Genomic DNA, 26,437 nt, shown 5'->3' on the forward strand with positions numbered 1-26,437 from the left:
CAGACCTTTTCATAAATTGCCTCATATCATTTAGGTTGTGTGTTTATTAACTAATACTGTAGTTAGTTTTGATAAAGGTAGTATCACAGCCATAATGACTGAGTACAAGGTAATTCATAGTTTTCTCATCTCATCAATTATTCAGTGAAATCTCAGTCTTGGTAACATGGAATAAATGAATGAAGTGCTCTTGAAACAGGTGAGCTACAACATGACAAATCCCGTAGATCAGGGCTGATAGTCCAAGAAGCCATTTTTGATATTTGGTGGTGATTTTTTGTATTGAAAATTGGGCAAAGAAGGAGGACAATTGTTGGTCAGAATAGAGTTTTCCATCTGTAACTTATGACTATTGTCACTTAAAGGGTCTATATATTACACTAACCTGTTACAGGCCCATGGCATCTAATGCAAAGAAGATGTCATGAAAATAATTTACAGCCTATTGTATGGGTGATGAAGTATCTTGCATGCACACTCTTTCCAACTTGCAGATTGAAACAGAGGCTTTCACAGCCAAGGCTTCCACACACTCAGCCACTCAATATAAGCCAATATTTTTCAGTTAGGTGAATTTCATATTCCCATCAGAACACTGGTAAGGATGAAATTTTGGTCCATTTGATTAATTTTGTAATATTCTTTAGCATAGTGACTGTATTTGTTAATATTTCTAACCCTTTTCCCCCTGTCTTAGATGTTTAAAGAAAAAAATATTTCAGTTGACATGGTTTTAAGCATAATATTAAGGTAGAAATCCTCCTAGGGTTCTATCTACACAAAACAAACAAAATGAGTCTGCCCAGCAGCCCTCCTTCCTTTCAAATTCAGGATATACTTCAGATGGAAATATGCTGGGACAGCTTTAAAGTAGAGTAGAATGGTCATTCTCTTTTACCTTTAGTGATCAACTTTAAGGCAGCTGGGCATCCCCCATCCATCTTAATCTCCTTTAATAATCCACAGTTCTATTGTCCACAACGTTTTCAAAACCTTCTTTAATCCTTTATATTTATAATGTGCACCATATGTTCATTCCCTGTTGTATAAACTAAAAGAACAACTAGATATTATGGAGATTGAACAAGTAGCTTTACATACAGGGAAAACCTATAATCAGCTCCTTATGGTATACCTTTTGTACTCTATTTGTACAGTCTAAAGGATGTGTAGACATCTGTTAGTTAGCTGTGATTTTGATCAGTGTGGAGAGCTGATCCAGATAGTTCATCTAAATCCAGGTTACCCTTTGCAGTTACTGAATAAATAGGGGTTGGGAATGATTCATGAAGTGTATAGCCTAGGGCTCAGTTCATCCTATGGATAGAAGTTGTAATAGAGTTGATGAAAAAAAGGAGAGAGGCTGAATGCTCCTTTTGGTATTGGGGCAGATGTTTGCACACTTGGACAACACCACAAGAGAGAGAAGGGCAATCAGTGCCAAGGCCAGACAGAGCAACAATGAATACAGCTTTTTGAGCTAGGGTAGAAAGTGAGATAAGGTGAAAATAATTCTCATAAGCAAATAATCTGGACATTCCTTTAGAAAGCCCAGACTGGGCTCTGCCTTCTGGTTTTTGTTGACCATATTCATATAAACAACTAGGTGTTATTTGTGAAACCAACTAAAATGTGACTGTCATTAGAGTCCATGTTCAATTTCTAAATGCCCTTATCAAAGTGATTTCATATATTACATCTGACTTTATATGTAAAAAGAAGTTGGAGTTTTTCCACAATGAGATTGTATAATGTTAATGTCAATTGAAGTTTATATTTTTATGAAAATGCATTTTTAAGAGTAAAATTTCCATTCAAAGTCAACTCGATCTTTTGGCAGTGAAAGCACCATGAGGTATAGAACTGTTATCTCCTTCCTCACCACATACAATGATCTTCTAAGTATATGTGAGATGAAGCAGGCTCTATAGTCTGAGTTCATTTGGGGTTTAACAGGCAAAAGAGAAAGATAAATGTGCAAAGGATATGTTCTTTTCTTGACAAGTGGCACATGTGGGATTTAGGGTTCTATAAAGAGACTTCTTTTCCAGCTAGGGAATAGTTAGTGAATTGAATGGATTGGGTAATAAATTATTTAAATAGGGTCATTCTTTATACTCATTCTTTTGCTCTCAGGGATAACACATTTTCTTGAAAGATCTGTTGTAAGTTGGAAGATTTCTTTGTTAGCATGTACCCTCCTCTTCACTCATGAAAAAGATGACTAAACTATGATCACACTAGCAAGCTATATTATGTCTAAAACTATATTATGTCTAATATAGTTTATCTCACATATAGTGCTTGGCCCAACTCCAACTTATATCATAAACAATATTGATTACAATTATATAATTCATTGGTATACCATAGAATGAACAACAGACTGGGATTTAGGGGACCTAACTGCACTGGTCCTAATTGCACCTCCAGATGTCCATGTGACTGTAAGTTTATCATTTAACCTTTCTAAGGATCTGTTTATCTCACCTCTAAAATTGGGAGTGGGAATATTTGTCCAGATTAGTAACTTTAAAGGTGGCTTGTTTATACGTGTGTGTATTCGTGTGTACATTTTCTCAGCATAAATTTCTCTCCAAATAAAATCTTATATAGAACTCTCACATATAGAAGAGATTAAAATAGAGCTGTTCTGCTTGAAGCTCTCCCCATTTCATCAAACCTGTCCCAACTATGTATCAGCCCTTAGGCTTATTGGAACATAGTTTAAAAATCACTGGTTAGGATTTAAGACTCCTCATCATTCTGGTCTTTCATGATTCCTAGACTTGGCAGTGTTGAGGCAATAGGTCCAAATGACTCAATTAAGGTAAACCTTATCTTTATTCACCAAGGTGAGAGAAACCATTGACTTATTTAGCAGTGCCTAAAATGGGGAAGATTCATCCCAAGTATTTATTGTGGTAGACACTCAGATGTGGTGAATTAATTGTTGCAGCCATATTTAAAAAATGATCAGAGCTCTATGTTTAATCAGCCACACATTGTGCTAAAAATGAATTTGTTCCGTTAAGAAGGGGCATCAAGAAATAAAGGCTATCCAAGAGGAAGGCAACTGGAAAAGTTACTAAATTATTGGTGTATGTGTACGCATATAATATGTGGTGGTGGAGATGCTTGAAGTTTTTACTGCAGTGAGTTTGCTGTGACCACATTACTTATAAGTGGCAGCACTAGGCATAAGTTATGTTGGTCTTCCCAAGAAAGTGGCAATAAAAACTTTATAGCACCCCACACCATCATCACATATTTTATTTAAACCACTTATTTTCTTTGGATTTTGTCTCTTTTAATTCATCTCTAGTTTTTCCTTCTTCCTTATGTTACTCAACACAGAAATATGGCCTTTCTGGAGAAGGTGGGCTCAAGAGCATTAAAAAAAGACAGTGTGGAACCAATTTATATTCCAATTAGAAATTTATGCATTGGTGTGTGAAGTGCATAGTTTATCTGCTGATGGTTGTGGTCAAATATGGATTAGGAAGGATAAATTATACACCATAATTTATGGGAAAAAAATGGGAAAGGCATTTAGAATACTGAAATGGGCATAAAGCTATTAAGTATTGTTAAATGTTTTCAGTAGCTCTGCTAGGTCAGTGTGCTTTCTATAGTAGTCTTGGTGAATATACAAAATCCAGCCCTCTGACATAGAAAATAAATTTGGTGTTGCTTTTAGATTGAATTAATATTGGAATATAAGCTTCAAGGTGGAGGTAAGGTGGTGGAGGAATAGGCGACCCTATTTCAACTGGTCCCCTGAATTTAGCTGGATATCTACCAAGCCATTCTGAACACCCACAAAATCAGCCTGAGATGTGAGAATATATATCTGGATCTCTACAAGCAGAAAATCTCTGGCGGTCACAAGGTATGAAGGGCAGAGTGCTGATTCTATGGGCAGATATTGGAATATAAACAAAACAGGGAGGAAGCAGCTATAAGCTGGTGCTGGGAAGGTGATATAACACTGGAATGCAAATTGTCTCACGCTGGGGACTGGGTACAAACTTGCAGAGTGGTAGTGGAAGGGAAAGGGCTTTAGAGCAAACCCCAGACAGGATCCAGGAGCTGCGGCTGTGCATGCAGTTTTAGAAGCACAAAGGGCAGAGACATGCCCCGGACCTGGGATTGAACTCTGGGAGAGTTGCTGTGGGCATGCACCACCGTGGGAGCCTGTGGTTTTTAGCAGCACAGACAGAAATGGAGACTGTGTGTGCTGGAGGGCTCAGTGAAGAACAGACTATGATTTCTCTGCTCTGGGTCAGAGGTTTGGGTGCAGCCATTTCTGCTCTGACTCTCTGAAGAGACATGGAAAGCTGCCAAAGAACAAAAGCTCAAAAAACCGGTTTCCACTGAGCTCCCCCCACCCAAGAGGAGGCAGGGCAACTCTGCCCAAGCAGGGTTGCATGAGTAACAGTGCAGCAGGCCCCTCTCCCAGAAGACAGGTGGGAAGAACAAGAGGACAACAACCCTAGGGTCCCCATAAAATGGGTGCATCTTGCTTGGGTCATGGTTAATACTTTGGACTCTGTACATTCCCTCAACCATCCCTCAACAGAATGACTAAGAGGACAGACTCCCAAAAAAGAAAAGAATCAGAGACTATGGCCTCTGCCACAGACCTAAAGGATATGGATATAAGCAAGATGTCAGAGATAGACTTCAGGGTAGCAATTATGAAGTCAGTAGCTAGGCTTGAGAAAACCATTACCAACAATATAGACTCTCTAGAGGGGAGAGGGGTGGGAGGATGGGTTAGCCTGGTGATGGGTATTAAAGAGGGCATGTTCTGCATGGAGCACTGGGTGTTATGCACAAACAATGAATCATGGAACACTACCTCAAAAACTAATGATGTAATGTATGATGATTAATATAACAGTAAAAAATTAAAAAAGAAAAAAAAGAATCTCTAAGGGCAGAGATGATATCAAATCAGGCTGAACTTAAAAATGCTATGAATGAGAGGCAGTCCAAACTGGATACCCAGACAGCCAGGGTAAATGAGGCAGAAGAACGAATCAGTGGGCTAGAAGATAAGATGATAGAAAGGAAGGAAGGCAAGGACACCTGGGATAAACAGCTAAAAGCCCATGAGAACAGACTTAGAGAGATCAATGATGCCATGAAACAGTCCAGTGTCAGAATTACTGGGATCCCTGAGGGAGTGGAGAGAGAAAGAGGACTAGGAGGTATATTTGAGCAAATCATAGCCGAGAACTTCCCTAATCTGAGGAAAGAAACAAGCATCAATGTCCAAGAGGCAGAGAGGACCCCTGCCAAGATCAACGACAACAGTCCAATGCCCTGGCATATGATAGTAAAACTTTGTAAATCTTAGAACCAAGGAAGCTATCCTGAGAGCACCTGGGAGAATAGATTTCTTAGGTACAGAGGAAGGAACATCAGAATAACATCAGACCTGTCCACAGAGACCTGGCAAGACAGAAGGGGTGACAAGACATATTCAGGGTACTAAATGGGAAGAACATGCACCCAAGGATACTTTATCTAGCAAGGCTGTCATTTAAAATGGATGTAAAGACAAGGAGCTTCCAAGACTGGTAGAAACTGAAAGAATATGTGACCACCAAGCCGGCCCTGCAAGAAATATTAAGTGGGATTCTATAAAAGAATAAAGACCCCAAGAGTAATATAGACCAGAAATTTACAGAAAAAAAAAATAGAAACAGGGACTTCACAGGCAACATGATGGAACTAAAATTATATCTTTCAATAGTCACTCTAAACATGAACAGCCTAAATGCTCCCATGAAATGATACAGGGTTGCAGATTGGATAAAAAGACATGACACATCCATATGCAGTCTAAAAGAGACTCATTCTAAAAGATACTCCAGATTGAAAGTGAGGGGATGGAGTATCACTTATCATGCCAACGGACCTCAAAAGAAAGCAGGGGTAACAATTCTCATATCAGACAAATTAGAGTTTAAGCTAAAGACAGTAGTAAGAGATGGAGAGGGACACTATATCATACTTAAAGTGTCTATCCAGCAAGAAGATCTAACAATTATAGATATCTATGCCCCCAACATGAGAGCAGCCAACTATGTAAGCCAACTATTAACCAAAATAAAGAGTCATATTGATAATAATACTTTAACAGTAGGAGACCTCAATACTCCACTCTCAGCAATTGACAGATCATCTAAGAAGAAGATCAACAAAGAAACAAGAGCTTTGAATGACACATTGGACCAGATGGACTTCGTAGATATATACAGAACATTCCACCCTAAAACAACAGAATACTCATTCTTCTTGAATGCACATGGACTTTCTCCAGAATAGACCACATACCGGGTCACAAATCAGGTCTCACCTAATACCAAAAGATTGAGATTATTCCCTGCATATTTTCAGACCACAGTGCTTTGAAACTGGAACTCAATCACAAGAGAAAATTTGGAAGGAATTCAAACACTTGGAAGCTGAAGACCATCCTGATAAAGAATGTTTGGTCAGCCAGGAAATTAAAGAAGAACGTAAACAATTCATAGAAACCAATGAGAAAGAAAACACATCAGTCCAAAACCTATGGGATACTGCAAAGGTGGTCCTAATGGGGAAATACATAGCCATCCAAGCCTCACTCAAAAAGGTAGAAAAATAACGAATGCACAAGCTAACCTCCTAAAGGAACTGGAGAAAGAAGAGCAAATAAAACCAAAACTGAGAAGGAGAAGAGAAATAATAAAGATTAGAGCAGAGATCAATGAAATAGAAACCAGAAAAACAGTAGAGCAGACCAATGAAACTAGAAGCTGGTTCTTTGAAAGAATTAATAAGATCAATAAACCTCTGGCCAGACTTATCCAAAAGAAAAGAGAAAGGACCTAAATTAATAAAATTATGAATGAAGGGAACAGATCACGAGTAACACCAAGGAATCGAAACAATTATTAGAAATTATTATCAACAACTATATGCCAACAAACTGAGCAATCTGAATGAAATGGATGCCTTCCTGGAAACCTATAAGCTGCCAAGACTAAAACAGGAAGAAATTGACAACCTGAATAGGCCAATAACCAGTAACGAGATTTTGAAGCAGTGATCAAAAACCTCCCAAAAAACAAGAGTCCAGGGCCTGATCAATTCCCAGGGGAATTCTACCAAACATTTAAAGAATAAATAAAACTTATTCTACTGAAGCTGTTTCAAAAAATAGAAACAGAAGGAAAACTTCCAAACTTGTTTTGTGAGGCCAGCATTACCTTGATCCCAAAACATGCAAGGACCCCGTCAAAAAGCAGAATTGCAGACCAATATACCTGATGAACATGGATGCCCAAATTGTCAACAAGATCCTAGCCAATAGAATCCAACAGTACATTAAAAGGATTATCCATCACGTCCGGTTGGGATTTATTCCTGGGATGCAAGTGTGGTTCAACATTCGCAAATCAATCAATGTGATAAAGGACATAAATAAAAGAAAATACAAGAACCATATGATCTTCTCAATCGATGCAGAAAAAGCATTTGACAAAATACAGCATCCATTTCTGATTAAAACTCTTCAGAGGGAACATTCCTCAATTTTATAAAAACCATCTATGGTTTTTATAAAAACCATAGATGGAGGGAACATTCCTCAATTTTATAAAAACCATCTATGAAAAGCCTGCAGCGAATATCATTCTCAAAGGGGAAAAGCTGAGAGCTTTTCCCTTAAGGTCAGGAACATGAAGGGATGCCCACCCTTGCCACTGTTGTTCAACATAGTACTAGAAGTCCCGACATCAGCAATCAGACAACAAAAAGAAATAAAACGTATACAAATTGGCAAAGAAGAAGTCAAACTCTCTCTTCACAGATGACATGATACTTTATGTGGAAAACCCAAAAGACTCCACCCCCAAATTACTAGAACTCATACAGCAATTCAGCAATGTGGCAGGATACAAAATCAATGCACAGAAATCAGTTGCTTTTCTGCACACTAACAATGTAACTGTAGAAAAAAAATTAGAGAATTGATTCCATTTACAATAGCACCAAAAATCATAAGATACCTTGGAATAAACCTAACCAAAGAGGTAAAGGATCTATACTCTAGGAACTACAGAACTCTCATGAAAGAAATTGAAGAAGACACAAAAAGATGGAAAAACATTCCATGCTCATGGATCAGATGAATAAACATTGTTCAAATGTCTATGCTATCAGAGCAATCTATACTTTCAATGCCATTGCTATTAAAATATCATTGGCATTTTTCAAAGAGCTGGAACAGCGTTGGTGGTATAGTGGTGAGCATAGCTGCCTTCCAAAGAGCTGGAACAAACAATCCTAAAATTTGTATGGAAGGAGAAAAGACCCTGAATCACCAAGGGACTGTTGGAAAAGAAAAGCAAAGCTGGGGGCAACACGTTGCCTGATTTCATCCTATATTACGAAGTTGTGATCACCAAGACAGCATGGTATCGGCACAAAAACAGACACAAAGATCAGTGAAATAGAATAGAGTCTCCAGAAATGGACCCTCAACTCTGTGGTCAACTAATCTTCAACAAAGCAGGAAAAAAAATATGCAATGGAAAAAAGACTGTCTCTTCAATAAATGGTGCCATGGAAATTGGACAGGTATAATAAGAAGAATGAAACGTGACCATTCTCTTACACCATACATGAAGATAAACTCAAAATGGATGAAAGACCTCAATGTGAGACAGGAATTCATCAAAATCCTAGAGGAGAACATAGGCAGTAACCTCTTTGATGTCGGCCACAGTAACTTCTTTCAAGACACATCTCCAAAGGCAAGGGAAACAAAAGCGAAAATGAACTTTTGGGACTTCATCAAGATAAAAAGCTTCTGCACAGAAAAGGAAACAGTCAAAAAAACTAAAAGGCAACCCACAGAATGGGAGAAGATATTTCCAAATGACATTACAGACAAAGGGTTGGTATCCAAGGTCTATAAAAGAACTTCTCAAACTGAACACCCCCCAAAATAAAAAATAAGTCAAGAAATGGGCAGAAGACATGAACAGACACTTCTCCAAAGAAGACATACAAATGGCTAACAGACATGATAAAATATTCAACATCATTAGCCATCAGGGAAATTCCAATCAAAACCATATTGAGATACCACCTTAGACCAGTTAAAATGGCAAAAATTAACAAGGCAGGAAACAACAAATGTTGTAGAGGATGTGGAGAAAGGGGAACCCTCATATTGTTGGTGAGAATGCAAGTTGGTATAGCCACTTTGGAAAACAAGATGGAGGTTCTTCAAGACGTTAAATATAGAGCTATCTTATGACCCAGCAATTGCTCTACTATTTACCCCAAAGATACAGACGTAGTGAAAAGAAGGGCCACATGCACCCCAATGTTCATAGCAGCAATGTCCACAATAGCCAAACTGTGGAAGGAGCTGAGATGCCCTTCAACAGATGAATGGATAAAGAAGATTTGTTTCATATATACAATGGAATATTACTCAGTGGTCAGAAAGGATAAATACCCAACATTTGCACCGACATCGGTGGAACTAGAGGGTACTGTGCTAAGTGAAATAAGTCAAGCAGAGAAAGACAATTATCATATGGTTTCACTCATATGTGGAATATAAGGAATAGCCAGAGGACATTAAGGGAAGTGAAAACTGAAGCAGGGGAAATTATAGGGGGAAACGAACCATGAGAGACTATGGACTCCATGCAACAATCAGAGTTTCAGAGGGGAGGATGTTGGGGCGATGGGGTAGCCCAATGATGGGTATTAAGTAGGGCATGTGTTATAATGAGCACTGACTGTTATATGCAAATAATGAATCATTGAACACTGAGAAAAAAAAGGAATATAAGCTTCACTGGAGTATGTATCTTATATGTAACTCACCACTGTATCCCTAGTGCCTGGAAGACTGCCTGGTACATAATAGATTCTCAGTATTTTTTTGAATGAATGAATGAATGAATGGTGCAATCCTTATTTTTAACCAGGAAATGCACATTTTTAGGCTGCATCACTGAGTGGGGAAAAAGGTTCATCAGACTCTCGGATTCAAATAAGTTTTATCAGACTCTTGCTTGAATCCTTACTAAGCACTTTCTGAATGTTTTAACCTTTTGAAAAACTTAGAAGTCAGTAGCTTAAAATACATGCAGGATGGAAACTTTGAGTCTGGATGGCATTGAAATATCCCAGAGTGGAAAGTTATGATAACCTGGCAACCAGACACATCCATTTGGGTAGACTGGGTGCTTGAGGATAAATCTAGTTTTCCATGATGGAATAAATTTTAGCTGAGTATCCTGATAGTAAAATAAAAAGCAGTGAGTAGCACTCCAGGACGACTACCAGTATTAAATGAAGTAACCTAAATGGGAAAAACAAACAAACAACAATAATAATGATAACAATATAGTGATGGAAAACAAATAGTTTCTGTCCTAGTATCATATTTAATTCATTTATTTTCAATTAAGTATTTATGAGTGCCACAGTATACACACACACACACACATATTAGTCCTCAGTAGAGACGCTGTCTCACATTATCTGTACATTTAATTTTTACCAGATTGAACTTTCATGTCCCTAGCTTGATCTGAATTTCTGATCTCAACCCATCAACTTCTCTAATGTTAATGTTTTGTGCTATTCTTCTAGATTCCCCAAGTCTTTTAAACTTTTAGTCATCTATTCAGTGAGTCAACAAAAAATTATTTAATGTGTATATTACTAGGTGTTGAAATTATAGTGATAAAAAACATAGACAAAGCCCCAACTATCTTAGAGCCTATAGTCTAGTCTTCCTATTCCCCATGCCTAGGCATGAAACACTGTCATGATTTTTTCATATAAAAGTGTTTCTCTTTCATCTCTCAACAATGCATTTTTTTCTACTCAACATTGATTCCCTTCCATTTTCTCAGTATTTATTTGCTTTGTTTACGTAAGCTATGTTTATAGGAAAAAAGGGTTGTGATGGTTAATTTTATGTGTCAACCAGACTGGGCCACAGGGTGGCCAGATATTTGGTCAAACTTTAATTTGGTTATTTCTTTGAGGGTATTTTTGGACGACATTAACATTTAAATTGGTAAACTGAATAAAGCAGATTGCTCTCCTCCAATCAGTTGAGGGCCTGAAAAGAACGGAAAGGCTACCTTCCCCCAAGTAAGAGAGAATTCTTCCTACCTGATGGCCTTCACACTGGAATATTGTTTTTTTCCTGCCTTTGGACTTAAACTAAAATCAGCTCTTTGTGGATTTTAAGCCTGCTGGCCTTTGGACTCAGACTGCAACTAAATCATCATCTGTTCTTGGGTTGCTAGGACTTATCCTGTAGATCTTGGGACTTGCTAACCTTCACAGTCATGGGAGTCAATTTCTTGGAGATTCCTGATTAATATAAGGAGCCTCTGGGAAGAAATACCACAAGTCTTCTCCCATAATCATACTTCTCAAGTATAAAGGTAGCCTGGGTACAAAGTATAAGAACATAAATCAAGCCAATACTCTACCTTTCCTGACCATTATCAGACTTTATTCATGTTGTATCTTACCAAATTAGGATAATGACTTTGCCTAACTAATCAGATAGCTTAGTTGAGCTAATCATGCCCCCATCCCATGAGATATTTATACCATGATTTGGACCTCCAGATTAATCATTTTGAGATTTTAAATTTATTAGTGATCTCAGATACTGAACCTGAATTGGTTCCTTCCAAGGAAGATTCATTTTGGCCCCAATACCTTTCCCATAGACCTTCATATGAGTGGGGCTATTCCTGATGACTGCTTATATCACTAACCGATATCAGTTAGACATTGAACATATTTCCAAATTATGGCAAAGAATGATATCGTACATATATATTTGTGTTAAAGGCAATCTGTACTTAAGACCATGGGATCTCAACATTAGAAAAGTCCTTTCTTTCTTCTCTTTTATTTTTGTTTTGATCTGGATAGAGACAACCTCGTTTTTCATATTGCAGTTTAGCCATGAAACAGCAGGACTATCATGCAGGGTTATCTGTAAAGTATTGCTTCTACAGACTGTCAGAATATATTTAACTGAGTTGATTAAAACATGACTGATATCTTATATGAATATTTAAAATATGCTGAGTTTGTGATATCTCCTTCTTGTCTCCTTTGCCCCCATCTTTCTACTCCTAAAGGAAATAACTTTCCTTGGATCCTGATGACTTAGTTAAAAATGATTGTACTAAGAAGGCATTAAACTGGCCACAAAAGTGATAACATTAGCTCTTCCGGGCTATTGCACATCCCATTTCTACTCTTAATGATTCGTGTGTTTTCCAAACCTTTATATAATTAATATTACTTAATAGGTATGGAAATGTTCATAGGACATTCATCCAAGGGGATGAAATATTTTTTAATGTCTGCAATATAAAATTTTAAGCAAATGAGTTTCTCAGATGATAATATTCTGTGTGTCAAAGTAGATATTTTCAAACTGTGCACATTAAAATTTCAACTGCAGGTTTCACCTCTAATGTATGCTTCACTAGCTGCTGGGGGCTGGGAAAAATCATTACTAATTGATATGCTTTAATGACCTGAGAGCTTTCAAAGTTGGGTGAACCCAAGAGAAATGCTAAAAGGTAGATATTTGATTTTAATTATGTCTAGTACATGCTAAAAGTAGACCCATTGTGACTGTTATATCATTGCCAAATTGCTAGACTTCAGGCTTTCTACTAATTTGACACTATTTTTTTTAATTTGACACTATTAACAAATACTACCTTACTGAATTCATGAAAAGAAAAGTGGGATAAAGGATAAGGGCAGAGAAAAGTAGGGCTTCATGATCTTTACTTGCTATAGAAATTGCTGAATTAGAGGAAAAAGAGGGTGAAAAAAATCAAAGCTGAACTTGGTAAATGATATTAATTGACTTTATCCTTATTTTCCTTTATGGCCTTCATATTACAAACTTGAAAATGGGAATAGCAGAGATAAACTGTTTGTTACCATACTCCTCTTATTATTTTTAAAGATTTATTTATTTGACAGAGAGAGACAGAGAGAGCAGGAACACAAGCAGAGGAAGTGGGAGAGGGAGAAGCAGGCTTCCCACTGAGCAGGGAGCCCGATGCAGAGCTCAATCCCAGGACCCTGGGATCTTGACCTGAGCCAAAGGCAGACGCTTAATGACTGAGCCACCCAGGCGCCCCCAAACTCCTCTTAAAGAATTGCATCTGTTTAGCATTTCCTGGGTAATTTAGACTTCTGTGAGAAGTATTGCTGGAACCTGGGTTAATATCTGCTTTTCCAAAACTGGAAACCATTGTGACACTTGTCTGGATGCATTTTTCTCTACTTACACTGATAGGCTTTTATTTGGTATTCTTCAAAGGGTAGAAGAGTAGGGGAGCCTGGGTGGCTCAGTCAGTTAAGCGTCAGACTCTTGATTTCTACTCATGTCATGATCTCAGTGTCGTGAGATCAAGCCCTGAGTTGGGTTCTGCACTGGGCATGGAGCCTGCTTAAGATTCTCTCTCTCCCTCTGCCCCTCTCCCCTCTATACAAAGAGTAGAAGAGTAGACTTTATTAACTTTCTCTTACTTGAGATGTAGGGAAAATGGCATTTGTTTTGGAAGAAACTTTTTTTTTAAGATTTTTATTTATTTATTGAGAAAGAAAGAGAGAATGGTAGAGAGAGAGCATGAGAGGGAGGAAGGTCAGAGGGAGAAGCAGACTCCCCGCTGAGCAGGGAGCCCGATGCGGGACTCAATCCAGGGACTCCAGGATCATGACCTGAGCTGAAGGCATTCGCTTAACCAACTGAGCCACCCAGGCGCCCTGTTTTGGAAGAAAATTAAAAGCTAGATGTTAGTTCTTCATTCTTATGAAAACCATTCCATTACTTTCTAAATATACTACATATTGAACAGGAGGATTTCTGGACTTTTTCCTGGTACATTTCTGTTTCTGAAAGAAGACATAGAGTTATTTCAGATTCATCATCTGAGTAAGCTCTAGATGTGAAGCCACATTAGAGTCTGAACACTTCCCAATCTGTTTCTCATGACTATCAAATATAAGAGCTCAAAGAGACCCACTTAATACTTTAATCCAAACTGCAAGCACTGGATAAATCTTGGATCTACAATTGATCATAATTGAGATTCTGAAAGTCTTTCATGATTAGCATCATTTTAATAATGCATAGTCATTGACCTCCAAAAGATAAGAGTTTCAATATTTTAAGACCTAGAACCCCATTAATGAACAAGTCAAGTACTCTATCATTGATTAATTCAATAAATAATTGTGGAACAATGTGAAGGTTATTATCCTTAAGAGCCTTTGTATATGATATGGTTTTTGTTCACAAAGAAGGTTACAGTGTGGTATGAGGAATAAAGCATGTACACAGAAATATAAAAAAATAAAAGGACGTGTGAATATCATAGTCATATAGGTGTGATGGTCATATAATATATTGTCTAAACTGGAATGCTTCTGAGAATGAAAGGAGCACTATTAATCAATATGTATATGTAAACCATGTACTTACTCTGCCTATGAATTGTACATGCAAAATGCTCTCAGAGTTCATAGATGGTCAAGAGCTCTTCAACTAAAATAATTATGGAGGTCTTTGTGGAGGATACAGCATTTGAGTTGAAATTTGAAGGATAGATATGATCTTCATAGACAGCTGTAGGAGAAGGACATTCTAAAATGTGGGATTACTGGGTGCCTGGGTGGTTCAGTTGGTTAAGCGACTGCCTTCGGCTCAGGTCATGATCCTGGAGTCCTGGGATCGAGTCCCGCATCGGGCTCCCTGCTTGGTGGGGAGTCTGCCTCTCCCTCTGACCTTCTTCCCTCTCATGCTCTCTCTCTACCATTCTCTCTCTCTCTCTCTCTCTCAATAAAGAAATAAAAAATCTTTAAAAAAAATAAAAAATAAAATGTGGGATTACTATGAACAAAGTCCTGGAGGTAGGGATGAGTGCTTGAAGAAAAGCAAGCAGTATACCTTGAGTTAAAATAAGACACAGATAGTAATTAGAATATGAAACTGAAGTGGTTGGTGAGGGACAGAAATATATGCGCCCCATAGCTTTGAATGTCATACTAAGGAATTTAGACTTTATTTCAGTAGGCATTGTGGCCTATTGCAAAGGCAACTGTGTTACTTGAAAGGTCAGTGATCATCATTGTCTTAACTATTTAGGATTGGCTGTATTTTCTAATTAGTCTTAGCAGGAATCAAGATCTTAAAGGAAATCAACATGAAATAAGCCTATCTGATAGGCTAGGAGACGGTCTTGTTGGGACATTTAGTGCAAAGTTCATCACCATGGGGGGGAGAGCATGAGAATACACTGCAGTGGAGCTACAATGCATGTTGTTAGGAACAAATGTATAAAGTGTACATTATCATCTATCATTGTTATTATTTCTAAACTTCTTTTTGGCTAGATGAGCAGACATGCTTTCATTATGCATCTTATTTGCTCTTACAATTTCACGTCTTGTATTTTGTTGAGTCAGATTTTTCTTTTCTTTCTCTCAAAATCGACTTGTTTAGTATGAACAAATGTAACCTAATCTTTTTATTAAGTTTTTATTTAAATTCCAGTTAGTTAGCATACACTATAATATGAGTTTCAGGTGTACAATTTAGTGATTCAACACTGGCGTACAATATCCAGTGCTCATCACAAGTGTTCTCCTTCTCCTGATCTTTTTAAAAACTCAACATTTTATTTCATGTAACATGCTTTATTTTACCATATTTCATAAAGGCATTTTTGATTATTATAAGTTCCTCCTTTCATATCTGCTTAGTATAGTTAATTTTCAAAAAATATGCGATGGTTAAGATAGAAGAATCACATAAAATGGAGCAATTTTCTACCTTAACATGAAATCATTTTCAAATATTTGCACTGAAAATCCTTTGATGAGAACATCATAAAGTTTTGTTGTCAAAGCTTGTTTGAAGTCTGCTCTTCAATTCATGTTGCTGATGTGTAGGACTTTAACCCTGGGCTTAGCTCTCAGTCCAGGTTAATAAAAATCACAGTTATTTCAACTTGACACCCATTATACTGAAGTAAATTGCAAGGATATAAAACCAAAAAGAAGAAAGGAACTAAATTAGTCCCAAACAGCTTGGCCTTCATGTATGAATTTAAGAAGCTTTTATTTATTTACCCCTTAATTTCAACTCTTACTGTTGTACACAATAGCTCTTAGGATGTATCATTCATTAAACAATGGCACTAGCCTTTATTTAAGTTCTATGTACTGACATCTAATTTATCTGCTCATTAGCATACACATAATAAATCTTACCACATCAAATATCTCACTTGATTATCTATCAAAGTTTGTTTTTCTTTGTTAAGAAAGACATAAGAGATGGGCGCCTGGGTGGCTCAGTTGGTTAAGCGACTGCCTTCGGCTCGGGTCATGATCCCGGAGTCCCAAGATCGAGTCCCACATCGGGCTCCCGGCTCAGCGGGGAGCCTGCCTCTCCCTCTGACCCTTTCCCCTCTCATGCTATTTCTCTCTCTCTCTCAAATAAATAAATAAAATCTTTAAAAAAAAAAGAAAGACATAAGAGATCTAGAGAATATCAAGAGAAAGAAAGTGTGAAGATAAGAAATTAGGGACTTCTGTGGATGAAGTTCCTAAAAAGTAGTTTCTTCAGTTTCAGAACATAAAGCTGAGGAATTATAGGCTAAGAGTAAATAAAATCACAAATGTGCTTGAGAAGGTGAGTGAAAAGTTTTTCCCCAGTTCCTAGAAACCAAGTTCTTGAAGACCATGTTATAGCTTGTACCATATTTTGAGATATTGTTCAGCATCATCTGTCACAATTTAGTCAGATTCAAGATTCATGCTGGGATGCACTATTAAAGACTGAGGAGGCTGTGACTAGGAGGGTAAGGAGGCTAGGAAAAATGTGACTCTAGAAGCTGATCAGTGCAAGAAAAACTGGGGAGTATAATGCAGTATTCAGATAGGTGTGGAGAATATGGGCTTATTTTTAAAAGGTATTTGTTTCAAGGTGTTTCAACCTGCAGGGTGGGGCATTTCATCTAGAATCCAGGAAGCAAGCCATATACTGAGATAGGTCAGTGATGTTTTCATGGTTCCTAGGAATCAATACATTTACAGCAAACCCAGTTAGGCTGAAACATCTTGTCTTCATGGGTACTTCAGCAGCAGACAATAAAACCTAGGCAGAAATCTAGTTGTGTGGCCTGGACCAACTCTGAAGGGAACAAGGGAAAACTGAAATTTGGAGAATAGAGGGACATTTAAAGCTGACCAGTTGTACATCAGATTTCATGGTATTTTTTCCCCAGTGCTACTTTTTATTGGGAGATATTTGACATGCAATATTAGTTTCAGATGTACATCATAGTGATTTAACATTTGTATACGTTGGGAAATGGTCACCACGGTAAGTCTCTTTACCTTCTGTCACCTTACAAAGTTAATGCATTATTTATATTCCCCATGTTGTACAATACATCCCCATGACTTATTTATTTTATAACTGGAAGTTTGTATTTTTTAATCTCCTTCAACCATTTTGACTCTACCCAACAATTCTCCCCTCTGGCAACCACCAATCTGTTTTCTGTATCTATGAATCTGGGCTTTGTTTTGTTCATTTGTTTTGGTTTGTGGATTCCACATATAAGTGAAATCATATGGTATTTCTCTCTTTCTGTCTGACTTATTTCACTTAGTATAATACCGTCTAGGTCCATCCATGCTGTTGCAAATGGTAAGATATCATTCTTTTTTATGAATGAGTAGTATTCCATTGTGTATGTATATGTATATATACCTCACATCTTCTTTATCCATTCATCTATGGATGGATGCTTGGGTTGCTTTCATATCTTGCCTAATGTGAATAATGCTGCAATGAACATAGGGGGTACATATATCTTTTTGAATTAGTGTTTTCATTTTCTTTGGATAAATACCCAGTAGTGAAATTACTGGATCATATGGCATTTCTATTTGTAATTTTTAAGGAATCTCCATTCTATTTTTTACAGTGGTTGCACCAATTTACATTTCCACTGACAGTGCATGAGCGTTCCCTTTTTTGTACATCCTTGGCAACACTTGTTATTTCTTGTCTTTTTGATACTAGCCACTCAGAAAGATATGAGGTGGTATCTCCTTGTGGTTTTGATTTGCATTTCCTCAATGATTAGTGATGTTGAGCATCCTTTCATTGTGTGTCAGTTGGCCATCTGTATGTCTTCTTTGGGAAAATGTCTGTTTAGACCTAAGGCAAATTCTTTATTGGGGAGTGTAATCTCAGGGAGAAGGGGTGAGGGAAAAGGTAAATGAGACAAGGAAGGAGGAAGAGCCAATACAAGGATTTAACTGGTCATCATTTGATATCAAGAGTTTGCTCAAGTTCATGGGACTCTCTTATGAGAAGCTATATAAACAAATACTTCTCTTGACAGTGGGTCTAGGGACAAAAAGAGAAATTTATTTTCCAGCACCCATTTCCCATTCATCAAAGTTAAAGCCCATGGCCTTATTTACCCCTGCACTTTGAAACTGTGTTTTAAGAAGGTCCCTAGTTTCTCACACTCTGGAAAAAATAGTGAAGCCCCAGAAAAAGAGGATGGATGCTATCGGTTTTGCCCAAATGGCATTGGTTAGAATATAGTGTGAGCTCAGGCTGTGAGTTACTTGTTATTTATTTTGTGTTTATTTAACTTCCAGATTTCTGGCTATTTACTTTCCACTGGTCTCTATTTTTTTCTTTTCCCACTGATTTAATTTTTCTCTTTATTTCCTTTCTCTTATTTCTCTTCACTCAATGTCCAATTTCTTCTCCTTTCTCTTCTCTTCCTTTTGACATCTTCTATTCATTGTCCTCACCACTATTTCCCACTTTTCCTCTCTAATTTTTCTACACCCTACCTTTTAAAAAATGTTTTTTTCTCCACTTCTCTTTTGATTTAGTTTTTCCTGACTACTCACAAGAGATTAGGCTAGGAAGAAGATCCTGTGATAATTTATTTTAATTTAAGATGAGGGTAGCTCTAAAATACAAAGCCATGAATTTAACAGAAAGACTTGTGTAATTTTCTGAACAAAAGTTTGTAGAAAAGCAAAATAAATTAAATTGGGTTAGGATTGAATAACTTACTTCCATCATACAAAATTGCCGATGCTTTCTGTTTAAAAAAATAAATGCCCACAATTTAGCCCTTAGGAATTTTGTAAACTTTTATGTATACTTGGAAGCTTAAAGTGGTTTAGCTTCCTTGTACCTATCACTTCCCATATCCTACCACACATGCGTGCGTGCACACACACACACATACACACACGTGTGCACACTAGATTTATTTTGTGACTGAGATTAGTTCCTTCACAAATGGATTGCATACAAATTTGATAATTTATTGCCTACTGAGAGAAGATGGCCTTGCATACTACTTAGGGTCAAGTGTGAGTTGCTAAGCCCACAGGCATGCAAAATCTTCTCTTTGCTCTCCAAAGTTAGAAAAAGAATTGGTTTTCAAGTGATTGTGCCTTGGCCTGTTGCAACCATTTCCATTGAGGGAAGAATTCTAGAAAGTCTCCTTTGTTCTGTTATATGATTGGGTAGAAGAAAGGAAATGTTCAGAATGCCAGAAGATTGATTTTTAAGAAATAGTTCTATTGATGTACAGCATATAACAGAAAAGTGCAAAAACCATAAATATATAGCTCCATGAATTTTCAGACAGTAACCACTACTCAGATCAACAAACATTTCTAGCATCGCAGAAGACCACTCATTTTCCATACACCTCGTGGTAATCGCTAGCTTAAGTTCCTGACTTCTAATGCCATAGATAAGTTTTGCTTATTTTTGAACTTCATATAAATATAAAATATGTATGCAATATATACTGTTTGTTCAATAGTGTGAGATCCAGTCATCTTACAGTAGTCAGCAGTGGTTTATTTATGTTGTATATAAACCTAATTTTAGAATTGCTGGGTCATAAAGAATGCTTATTTTCAGCTTACAAAGTTGCCAAAAATTTGCCAAAATGGTTGTGCAATTTATCTTCCTACAAGTGTGTATGAGAATTCAAGTTGTTCTACATTCTCCACAATATTTGGTATTTGCAGTCTTTAGTTTTTTTTAAATCTAATAATATATATCACATAATTTACCATTTTAATAATTTTTAAGTGTACAGTTCAGTGGTATTAAGTACATTCACATTGTTTTGCAACTGTCACCAGTATCCAGTGAATAGACTACATTCATTTATTAATTCTAATTTTTTAATAATTTTTTTATTATTATGTTAATAGGAATTTAGTGCCAATTTATTGCCTGTAAGGTGATGGTTATTGTATGTTTTCTGTGTTCCTTTCTGATCTATGCTGCTTTTAGGTTCTCTTTTTGCTTAGAGGACCCCTTTCAATATTTCTTGTAGGGCTGGTTTCGTGTTTGCAAATTCCTTTAGTTTTTGTTTGTCCTGGAAGCTTTTTATCTGTCCTATTTTCAATGACAGCCTAGCTGCATATACTATTCTTGGCTGCATATTTTTCTCGTTTAGTGCTCTAAAGATATCATGCCAGTCCTTTCTGGCCTGCCAGGTCTCTGTGGATAGGTCAGTTGCCAATCTAATGTTTCTACCATTGTAGGTTACATATCTCTTCTCCTGAGCTGCTTTCAGGATTTTCTCTTTGTCTCTGAGACTCCTAAGTTTTACTATTAGATGTTGGGGTGTTGACCTATTTTTATTGATTTTGAGAGGGGTTCTCTGTGCCTCCTGGATTTTGATGCCTGTTTCCTTGTCCAAATTAGGGAAGTTCTCTGCTATGATTTGCTCCAATATACCTTCTGCCCCTCTCTCTCTTTCTTCTTCTTCTGGGATCCCAATTACTCTAATGTTGTTTCGTCTTATCGTATCGCTTATCTCTCGAATTCTGCCCTCGTGATCCTGTAGTTGTTTCTCTCTCTTTTTCTCAGCCTCTTTATTTTCCATCATCTGGTCTTCTATATTGCTGATTCTCTCTTCTGCCTCATTTATCCTAGCAGTTAGTGCCCCCATTTTTGATTGCACCTCATTAATAGCCTTTTTGATTTCGACTTGGTTAGATTTTAGTTCTTTTATTTCTCCAGAAAGGGTTTCTCTAATAACTTCCACACTTTTCTCAAGCTCAGCTAGTATCTTTAAAGTCATGATTCTGAACTCTAGGTCTGACATTGTACTAATGTCTGTATTGAGTAGGTCCCTGGCAGACGGTACTACCTCTAGTTCTTTTTGCTGAGGTGATTTTTTCGTCTTGTCATTTTGTCCAGAGGAGAATAGATGAATGAGAGAACAAAATGCTCACAGGTTAACAACGTCTCCAGCAAATATACTCTATACAAATCAGAAAAGACCTGAAACCAGGGCACAAGAAAGGGAAAGAAAGAAGAAGGAGAGAAAAAAAAAGGAAAAGGAAAAAGATAAAAAACAAACAAAAACAGAACAAAACAAAAAAAAATCCAGAATATGATCAAATATGATCAGGGTAGTGCATAGATCAGTGCCACACACTAGATTTTGGGAGTATTTTGGTCTGTTAGAAGAAAGTGCCTGCTAAAATTTTAAAGGAAGAAAGACTTATATATGTACAAAATAAGGGTTGATACAATGAAGGGATGGAAGATGACTGTAAAGATGAAAATTATAAAAGATTTTATAAAAGGAATTGATAAGATAAGAAGTTGTTTTTAAAAAGAAAGAAGATTTAAAAAAAAAAGAAAAAAGAAAAAAAAAGGGAGAGAATGTGATCAGGCAGGAGACTAGAACAAAGCCATCCACTAGTGATTTAGGGTATATTTTGATCTGTTAGAAGAAACTGTATCTCAAAATTTTAAAGAGAGAACAACTTATATATATATATGCCAAAAATAAGGGTAACTACTATGAAGGGATAAAAATATGACTCTAAAAATGAAAAATAAAAAATGTTTTTTTAAAAAAGGGATTGATAAGATGTTGGTTGAAAAAGGGAAAAAGAAAAATTCAAAAAAAACTGTAAAAAAATTAACTTTGAAAAACTAATGAATTATGGTAAAAAAGCCATGAATTCTATGTGCAGTATTCCCCTAGCGCTGGAGTTCTCCCATTCTCATTGATCGGTAAACTTGGTCTTGGCTTGCTGGCTGTTCCTGCTGATCTTCTGCGGGAGGGGCCTGTTGCCGTGGTTCCCAAATGTCTTTGCGGGAGGTGGAATTGCCCCGCCCTTGTGAGTCCAGGCTAAGCAAGCTGCTCGGGTTTGCTCTCAGGAGCTTTTGTTCCCTGCAAGCTCTCAGTAGAGCTTTGGAGGACCAGGGTGGAAATGGTGGCCTCCTAATCTCCACCGGGAGGAGCTTAGAACTCGGGGCCCCGCTCCTCAGTGTGCCCCCAGAGAAAAGCAGTCACTCCCGTCTCCCCGGTCTCTGGCCGCACTCCGTGCTCACCTGGCCTGTGACCGAGCATTTCTATCTCTGGCACCAGACCCTGTGTGGCATCTCCAAACCCAGCAGATCCCTGTGGTGCACTTCCGCGCCGCTCCTCCCCGGGGGAGGAAGGGGAGTCTTTCCAGCTCTGCCGCTTGTTGGGTCCCTGCTGGAGGAGCAGTGGCCCAACTGGGCCGCGGATCACAGTTTATGGCAATCCCAAGCTGAGAGCCCACGCCTCAGCTCCGTCTCTGCAGCCGGCCTCCCCGCTCCAATACCTGGGAGCTCTGCCACTCTCAGGCACCCCCGTCTTTCTGTGACCAGAGGGTTCTGAGACCACACTGTCCCGCGAGGGTTCTACCCCCTGCTTAGCCATGGGAGCAACGTCCCTCAGCGGAGCCAACTTCTAAAAGTTCTGATTTTGGGCTCCGTGGCTCTATCACTTGCCAGAAGCGGCCGACGGAGGCCCCCTCCCCTGCCGTCTATCCTCCCGAATATCGCCTCGGTTTCACTTCTCCGCACATCCTACCTTCCAGAAAGTGGTCGCTTTTCTGTTCATAGTGTTGTTACTATTCTCATCTTCGATCTCCTGTTGAGTTCGTAGGTGTTCAGAATGGTTTGATCCCTATTCAGCTGAATTCCTGAGACCAGACGAAATCCAGGTCTCCTATTCCTCCACCATCTTGCTCCGCCCCCTCTAATTCTAATTTTCTATCAATAGGTTATTTTGGATTTTCTATGTACCCAATCATGTCACCTGAGAATATTAACGATATATATTATATATATTATATTTTACTTATTGTATTCACTAGGACCTCCAGCATAATGTTGCATGTATTTGGTAATAATAGTAATCCTTACCCTGTCCCCAATTCTGGTTTAAAAGCTTTCAATATTTTACTATTAAATATATACCTTGCTATATTTTTGTATATGCCAGCAAATTTTTAAGTTCCCTCTTATTATTTATGTTTTGATTATCACTGTGAATGGATGATGAAAGGTATAAAATGCTTTTTATCATCTACCGAGAAGATCATATGATTTTTCTTCTTTTGTTACAGTGATAAATATATTGTTTGCTTTTTTAATGCTAATTACCCAAGTATTCTGGTGGGGGGCAATTTATCTTGTTATAGTGACCTTAAATTCCTTGGATTCAATTTGTTAATATTTTCTTTAGTTCATTCACATATGTGCTCATGAGAAAGAATGCCATAGATTTTTTTCTTTCTGTTAAAGTCCTTTTCAGGTTTTAGTATCTTGGTTATGATTGTCTAATAAGACTAGTTGGGAAGTATTTTTTATTTTATTCCTTAGAAATCTTTAAGAATGGGGTTTTTCTTAAATATTTGGAAGAATTTATTGTTGAATTCATCTTTTCCTGGAGGTTATTTATTTGTTGAATTTTAATTATAGATTTAATTTCCTTAATGATTATTAAGACTAATCAAATATTTATTTTTCTATGTTCCAATATTTGTAAGTTTTTTTAATTGTTTATTTAATGTAAATTTTCATTAATTTTGGAAAATTTTTATCAAGGTTTTTCATTATGCCCTTGTTATATTTATCATTGCATAATAAATTACCCTCAAAAGTCAGCATCCTAAAACACACAAATTTGTTATTTCACATTGTCTCAGAAGGTCACAAATCTGGGGGCAGTATATCTGGGTGTTTCTGGCTTAAGGTCTCTTCATGAAGTTGTAGTCAAGATGTCAGCTGAGGCTCTAGTCATCTGAAGGCTTGACTCTAGCTAAAGGATCCACTTCCAAGATGGCTGACTAACATGCCTGTGGACAGGAAGTATCATTTGCTCATTGGCTTTTGGCTGGAAGCCCTGGTTCCTAGCTTCTCCATAGGTGATTGTCCTTATGACTTGTCATCCATCTTCCTTCAGAGCAAATAACCCAAAAGAGAGACCAAGCAGGAAGCTGAAGCACCTTTTATAATCTACTCTCCAACGTTGCCCACCATCACTTCTCCTTATTCTATTTGGTAAATGTGATTGGTTAAGTCCAGTCTACAGTCATTCAGATGAGAGAATTTGGATCTACCTCTTAAAATGAGAAGTATCGAAGAATTTGTGGGCATTTTAAAACCACCACAACAATTTTGTTAATTTTTTAATATCCACAGGATCTGATATTGGTTACTTGTACGTTCTTCTTAAATGTCTTACCAGGGTTTATCAATTTTATTAATCTTTGCAAAAAATTCACTTTTGGTTTATTAATGCTCTCCCATGTATGTTTGTTTTCTATTTCATTAAAATCTGCTTTTCATTATTTCCTTCCTTCTACTTACTTTGTATTTATGTTGCTGTTCTTTTACTAACTTTTTGAGATAGATATTGAATTGATTTTAGGCATCCTTTCTAATATAATATTTTAAGATCATAAATATCCCCATAAGCGTGTCTTTAAAGGTATTCTGTAAGATTTGATATAGTCATTATTTAGTTCAAAATATTTCAACTTTCATTCTGATTCCTTCTTTGGCCCATGGGATATTTAAACATATATTGTTTAATTTTTAAGAGTTTAGTGATTTTCTAGTCATCATTGCTGTTTATTTCCAGCTTAACTACAGTATGGTCAAAGACATGATTTCAGTAATTTGAAGAATTTTGAGATTTGTGATATGGCTCATCGTGTCCAATTTTGGTTGCTGTTCCATTCACATTTTAGTTGAGTGAAAGTTTTTCAGTTGCTGTATGTAGTACATGTTAAAATGTCAATTAAGTCAAGTTTGCCAATCACATTGGTCATATCTTATATAACATTATTGATTTTGTATGTGCTTATTTTATTAGTTTTTAAAGAAAAGTTAAAATCTGTCTTTGTGATTATGGGTTTATCTATTTTATATCTCTTATTTTTTGTTCCGTACATTTTTATTTCATATCAAGTGCTAAAGTTTTGGGATTGTTACATCTTTTTTGATGCATGGGGCTCTTTCTCATTATAAAGTTTCTATATTTTTAACTTTACTCTTACTATAACCTAAAAATTATCTGAAAAACTCTGTTTTAGTATTAAGAAAGTTTTCTTATTTCACTTTCATTTTTAAAAGACATTTTCACTAGGTATAGACCCCTAGGTTAACAGTTTCCTTCCATTATCTTCTGCTTTACCTTGTTTTTTTGAGAAGGCTGTTATAAATCTTACTGTTGGTCCTTTGAAAGCTATATATTTTTTTAATCTCTGTTTTAAGATTTTATTTTCATTCTCTGGTCTATGAGGTGCCTAGGTATTGTTTTTATTATATATATATATATATATATATATATATATATATGTATGTATCTTTTGATTTATAGCAAAACTGGCAAACTGGCAAAACTCTTCATTGGTATATGTTGAAATATTTATTCTGCCCCATTCTCTCTCTCCTCTTCTGGACTCTGACTACACTTGTTAGCTCTTTGTCACTGTGTCCTTTACATCCATTATGTTCTCTTCTGTATTTTTTTATCTTTCTCTCTGTAATTCTAATATGCAAGATCATATGTACTGAGTTATTTTCCAGTTCACTACTCTTCCTTTTAATTGTTTCTCATCTTTTCTGAGACCAGACCCATTAATTAAATTCTTAATTTCTGTTTTTATTTTACCAGTTTTATGTTTTATATTTAATTCTTTATTGACTGAAGTTTTCTGTTGAAATTCTCCATTTCATGTATCTTTTAGAACATATTTAACATATGTATCTTTTTTCCCCACTGCCCTCTTTATTTTTTTTAACTTTTTATTGTTATGTTAATCACCATACATCACATCATCAGTTATTGCTGTAGTGTTCCATGATTCACTGTGCATAACACCCAGTGCTCCATGCATAATGTGCCTTCTTTAATACCCATCACCAGGCTAACCCATCCTCCCGGCCCCCTCCCCTCTAGAACCCTCAGTTTGTTTTTCAGAGTCCATC

Source organism: Callorhinus ursinus, unplaced genomic scaffold, assembly GCF_003265705.2.
Source record: "Callorhinus ursinus isolate GAN/ISIS: 27379988/994484 unplaced genomic scaffold, GSC_fseal_2.0 scaffold33, whole genome shotgun sequence".
In the NCBI taxonomy this organism is placed as follows: domain Eukaryota; kingdom Metazoa; phylum Chordata; class Mammalia; order Carnivora; family Otariidae; genus Callorhinus; species Callorhinus ursinus.